Raw genomic sequence first — 5,544 nt, 5'->3', positions numbered from 1 at the left:
AAGAGAGAGCCCTCTGAATACAGATTGGCTAGATTCTGTACTTAAAAGTTGGTTTGTGGTTATCTCAGACCCCTTTCCTACTTTTGACAACTTCTAGGAATATCTGAGTGATAACAGTCTCCAGGGTATGGATGAAGCCATGCACCCATTCTTCTCGTGGATTTCCTCCGAGGATGACAAACAAAGTTGTATGTGATTTCTAGGATCTATTTAAATATCATAGTTATCTACGAGCTCTATTTCTATTTGACCAAACCTTAACCACATCAATCTTCTACATTTCTTTCTATTCTCTTATATTATTCTTATGAGTACCCCACCATCTAACTAGAGTAGCCCTTAATGCTTGATCTAGAGCTAACAATGTATGACATTTAGGTACTTGTCTTTCATAATCTCTAAAGAAAGTATTTATATTACCCAAACCATCATACAAAAGAAAATCACATATCTCAGTTGTCATACAACGCACTACTTTAGTGATCCTTTCACATCACCTTGTAGACACTTCATGCAACTTGTTTTTCCAGTTCTCTAATTCTTCTTATGAATCTAAAGTACAGGAACTATCTTGCTCCCAAGTTAGTTTTCCATCTGTAGTAGGGTTTCATTGTACTCTTCTTTGAGAGGTTCAATATACCTCTCTCCCTCTGATGGATCTAATGGAACAATAACTCTCATATTGTTGCTCTCAAATATCATTTTCCTTTTCTTCAAGTTAATTATAACCATGTTACCAAATTCCCAATCCAATCCAAGCAATGCGGGGTAGGGATTACTATCATCCACAATCTCAATCACTTCAAAGTCAGTGGTAGTGCGCACTCCACCAGTGTTTACTATGATACCTGACAATCTTCCTAGAGAAAAAATCTTCTATTGATTCGACATTTTCAGTTGAATAGTTGACCATTGCAACTTCGGCTTACCCATCAATTACCAGCTCTACTTCTGCAAGACATTGGCACTAGATCCTAGATCCAAGATAACCTGATCCATGTCATATTCTCCAATCTCCACTGTAAGCCTCATTTCCTTTCCAATCCACTTCTTGTGTCTATATAGATTATTCACTCTGTACATCTCGCTCTACGGTACCTCTTTAGAAGCACAAGAGTCTATCAATTCCTGAAATCCCTGTACAACCTTTTAATTTCTCAATAACTTCATGCAAGTCTATAGAAAAGACTTCAAGATATCTGGATCCAAATCTTGTGTTGCAACCGGTACTATCTTGTAGTTATCATTCTGAGTCAACTGTGCGGTAGAAGTTGAGGCCCCATAATCCATAAAGCTTCCCCTTGCCTCTATGGAGACTTGTTTTTCCTCCTAAATATCAAACACAAGATCCTTCTCAATAGCTTTCCTTATGCATGTAGCTTCAAATTCCTTTTCCCTTTCACTTTATCATCTCCAGTCGCAGCTCCATTTCTCATTACGATACTAATGCGCGTTTCATCCTCCCTCAGCTCAATAGTCATCATTTAAATATTTTCTACAGGCTACTAGTTTCTTTTCTCCTACATCTTCATAATAAGGACAAAGAATTCTTCAATCACATGATCAAAAGACTTACAGTGGTTGCAGGTTGTCGTAGGCTTCTGACAGTCTCTTGTGAAGTATCGTGCCTGTCCATAGTTAAAACATTTAATCTAGCCACATCCTCGACTAACTCCCCCTCCTCATCCTCGTCTTCATCCTTGAAATCCTCTCCGACCAACGTGTTGGCTTGGCTCTTCATGTGTATGTCCTTTAGCTTGCAGTCTATAAGTATCAAGAGTGCGCTCCATCATCAAGTCATAACTTCGAAATTTTTTCTCATCATGGCCTACTGATCTACAAAATTTTCAAAATAGCTACTTCGGGGTTTGCATGTACTTATGTAATATGTAGCAATATTTAGAGTGATGTTGGCATATTGTTTTAGAAATATCGTACCACAAACCTAGGTTTACTGGATTAGGTGCTCCACTTGCCAAATAATCTATGAACATAGGGCATTGATCCTTATAATGACCCTCTACATTGAATTTTGTACACCATACTTATGATCGATTTCCTTACCTTTCTTGAGAACTTGCAATTCCAAGGCCAAATTGGCTAGCTGATTCTAAATCTGTTGTACTCCTGCATGAGTATCTCCAATTGGTGAAGCTTCCACTTCATCACAATCTACAATGCTTCAACTTGAGTCGTGATCTTCTGATGTGTAAAAGGTATCCTAATATATGGTAGTAGCACGACTATGAACCATTCATTATGCTATTTTGGGGGTATATTAAAGCTTACTTAGCCCATCAACACCTTGAATCACTGATTCAACTCCCACATAGATTTAGTCATTGTCTGTTTGATTTCTTTTACCTTCATGATGCATTTTGATTCTGATTTCCACTTCTTGAATTCTGATACCAGTGCTTTCTTAATTTCATCCAACAAAGTAGTCGATTCAAATGTGGCTTGATCTAGGTTCAAAGTCTACTATGCACAACCAAAACCCTCAACTACTGGCCCTTTCAACAATGACCTACAAGAAGACTGTAGTCTCACCCGAAGCAGTTATGGGAGTTTGCAGAACCAGGTTTCTTCAACCAGAGGGATATCCATGTTGTGGTGCCCGTGTGTTCACTTATGTCTTATATCTATCTACAAGTTCACATACATGAATAACTTTACGCGGATGATTAACTTCACAAATTGGTATTTAACACATAAACATAACATAGAACAATATAACATATATTCTTCTATGTAACTCAATAAAAATATTGCATGATGATATTTATAACAACAGATAATGAGCACATAAAGATGCACAATACTTCACCAAAAATTCTTCTTTGTCAATAAGGATCTTCAATACATACACTTCTCTGACCTATGCACCTAGTTGCAGGTGGTCTGTCTATGCTTAGCCATCTTTGACAAAGTATTACATCTTCTTCATATATCTTTTGTTACTACAAGACCATGGTCCACATACCTATATCTGGAAAAAAAATGAACTAATACGTAATACTCATTACAAAATAAGGGACTTTGACCCACCCAAAGCCCCTAAATACTATGGGACGAATATAAATTTTCTAGCTCTGCACACTCCTCTCCTTAAAATGTGGAGTCTTTGACCAAAACTTGGACCAAGTTGGGCTGCACCCAAAAATGACAATTATGGTTTTAAATATGCATAGGAAAGATATCATTTTACAAACCCTAATGAAGCTTGAGTGATGCCCTAGACATTACCACAAGACTTCTTCATTTTGTTACAATGCATATTGTAGATAAATAGAGGCTTGTGGGTGCTTAATACTTTTAACGCATCACTAAAGAAATGAATTTCCTAAAACCATAATGCAACAATGTGGTCAATGTATGTGATGACACATGATGAATGAATGCAATATGAATCACATGAGTGGGAAAATCGGTAGTGGTTGATAGTAATGGTTCTTGGGGAGTGTGACCAATATGAAACCCAATCATAACCCTAATTAGCTGATGGGAGTAGAGGGGTACCCAAAATTTTGGGTGTTGTTGTAGTAGCTACAACAACTGGCAAACCAGTGGTAGAATCCAGTATCTCTTGCTACATCCCTATAACATCTCTAGTCTGGTGAATAATGCAAGGACGTATTGAACCAGGTATTATGGGTACCCTAGGGTTGCTTGACATTTTATAGATATGCCCTTCCCTTGTGTCTCAGCTGGGTCATGTTATTCATTGAAAACCACATCAAAATTTCACACGTGACATTAGTTAATGATGATGCAAAGAAAAAGGAACAGGGCTTATTGTATTCAAAAAATTTAAATGAGTTTCTAGTGTTTCTCCATAGCTAGCAAGCTTGTTCAATGCCACGATGAGTCACTCTAATAAATCATAAATGTTTCTCCTCTGCGAGCAAGCCTTATCAGTACCTCAGTGGATTCATTCCATCATCGCCCTTCACAAGAAGCATTTCTCAATCCTTTACCCCTTATTTAATTTTTATTTATGTATGTGCACATTGTTATCATTTATTGGGCATTATTACACAAGGGAGGATGAGGGATCCTGACTTATTTTATGCACAAGAGAGGTTGTTTCTTGTTTGACAATGAATAAATGGTAATGGTAATGAACAATGAAAACATACCAGGAAATATCCAAAACCAAGCTAGAAATAGAGTTCGTGTTACAGATATAGGTCATTTGGACTAATTAGAGTTCCCCATGAGTATTTGTTCATATTTTCCTTGTTAATGATACAGACTGATATGAGACATGTTCTTGATGCACTTTTGATTATTGGTTCTATGAGAGGCTGCCTCTTGGGGCATACACCACAACCATAGGAAATCATTAGGGTTAGGCTTTTCGTATTAGGGAAAATTGACTAGGAAAAATTTCTAGCATTTTCATCATGTGTAAAGAGGGTAAACAAGTCCTTTTAAGGTTTGACCATGTGAAAATAGACATAAAAAATCTAGTCACATAACCAAAGGTTCGAAGGGCTCCATGTTTTTGAAGGTTGAATGCAGTGGTATGCAACATAGAGTTAATGCAATACTAGGTCAATGGCATGCTATGCAAGAAGGTGAATGCACGATGTAATGCATTAGGGAATGCTAGAATTACAATGTAATGCTATGTAAATGCAAAGAAAAAACAACTAATTTCAATTAAAAGACCATGTAATTCATATGCATAGATTTCATGAATGCCATGCAGCAATGAGCAGTGCAAGGATATGAATGAAAACTAGAAGTATAATATGGTGCAACAAACTAAATTACCTAAAATAAAGAAAACACAACAAGTAAACCCTAATTAGAAGTCTTGGACATGTAAACCTTAATTAAAAAACTCTAACTAGCCTAAACGTAAAACCCCAATTTAACCAGAGAGGAGGACAAAACATGTGAAATAAAAAGTCTAATGCATTCACTAAAACATTTCCCAACCTACAAAAACAAAGATGTGAATGATTAGAATCAGTATAAAGAATTGTGCAAAAACAACAATGCTTACCTGCGAAACCTGCACAATAGCAAGAAGGTGACGTCTACCTTCAGAAAAATGTGTTAGAAAATATTCTTCAAGCCAAGATGCAATATTATCTTGGTAAGCATAATTATAAACTTGAAAACCATGATCATCGAGCCATGAGACAAATTCATTCATGCTTAACCCTAAATTCAACACAGGTGAAGCTAGATGCTACCTAGTTGCAGAGGAATTATCAAGATAATATCCTTCAAACCATTCAACAAACCCTAATTTAACTAGAGAGGAGGTTAGAACATGTGAAATAAAACATCTAATGCATTCACTGAAACATTTCCCAACCTACATAAACAAAGATGTCAATGATTATAATCAGCATAAAGAATTATGCAGAAACAATAATGCTTACCTGTGAAACCTGCACAATAGCAAGAAGGTCATGTCTACATTCATAAAAATGTACTAGAAAATATTGTTCAAATGAAGATGTGATATTGTCCTAGTAAGAATAATTATAAACTTGAAAACCATGATCATCAAGACATGAGACACAT

Source organism: Pinus tabuliformis, chromosome J (genome assembly GCF_031772625.1).
Source record: "Pinus tabuliformis cultivar Carrire ecotype Pingquan chromosome J, CPIR1, whole genome shotgun sequence".
NCBI classification, from domain to species: domain Eukaryota; kingdom Viridiplantae; phylum Streptophyta; class Pinopsida; order Pinales; family Pinaceae; genus Pinus; species Pinus tabuliformis.
The sequence above is the reverse complement of the archived record's forward strand: the minus strand, read 5'-3'. Positions refer to the sequence as shown.